The sequence below is a fragment of the Enhydra lutris genome, unplaced genomic scaffold (assembly GCF_002288905.1).
Source record: "Enhydra lutris kenyoni isolate GAN:26980312 unplaced genomic scaffold, ASM228890v2 scaffoldscaffold41, whole genome shotgun sequence".
In the NCBI taxonomy this organism is placed as follows: Eukaryota; Metazoa; Chordata; class Mammalia; order Carnivora; family Mustelidae; genus Enhydra; species Enhydra lutris.
In genome coordinates, this window is record NW_019154125.1 from 758159 (window position 1) to 759009 (window position 851).

The window sequence follows — 851 nt, forward strand, 5'->3', positions numbered from 1 at the left end:
AGAAAGAAAGAAAGAAAGAAAGAAAGAAAGAAAGAAAGAAAGAAAGAAAGAAAAAGAAAGAGAGAAAGAGAGAGAGAGAGAAAGAAAAGAAACGAAAAGGAAAGGCGGCGAGAGATAAAGCTCCAGAGTACCTATGTAAAACAGAGGTCTTGGGAATAGATTCACTTTTGAGAAAGGGAAAGGGGAGTCACGACATGGAAGCCTGTGGAAAGGCATTAAATAAGAGAACGGGGATAAAATTCTACAAGTGTTTCCATACTCTAAAGAATGCAAGTGTGTTGGTTCACTTGGAACAGGTGCGAGTCGCGTCTTCTCACCCTGTCGCAGAAAAACACCTCACAAACAAAGCGGGTAAGAGCGAATCTGACCTCACACCCTGGGATCTAGAACGTCTTCCACCGCACCATCCGCAGGCTCTGCAACCTGGAACCCCGACCCACCGAAGCCTGCCAAGGGAGCGTTCTCTTCAGACCAACACCCAAGGAGAACTCCCACGCATGCGCACACCTTGCAACCGTTGGTGGCGCGCAGGCTGCCGGGACCCCGCCCCACCCCTCATCAGGGAGGGTACCCAGACTCTTCCAACTCCTTCTTTAATTAAATCAACGTTGCACCTTCACTGTAAGGCAAAGAAGAGGGACAAGAATAGAAACAAATCTTTGTTTTTTGTTGTTTTCATAGGCAAAGTGTCTCCTTGGTTTCTGTTTTTATTTTATTTGAAAACTCTCCTGCTGGGAAGGCAAAATGGTGTAATCAAGCTGGAAAACATTTTGGACTACTTCAAAGGTGGAGTTACTTTATGATCCAGCAAGTCCATGCCACACATTATCTATTATACATATATCATGAGG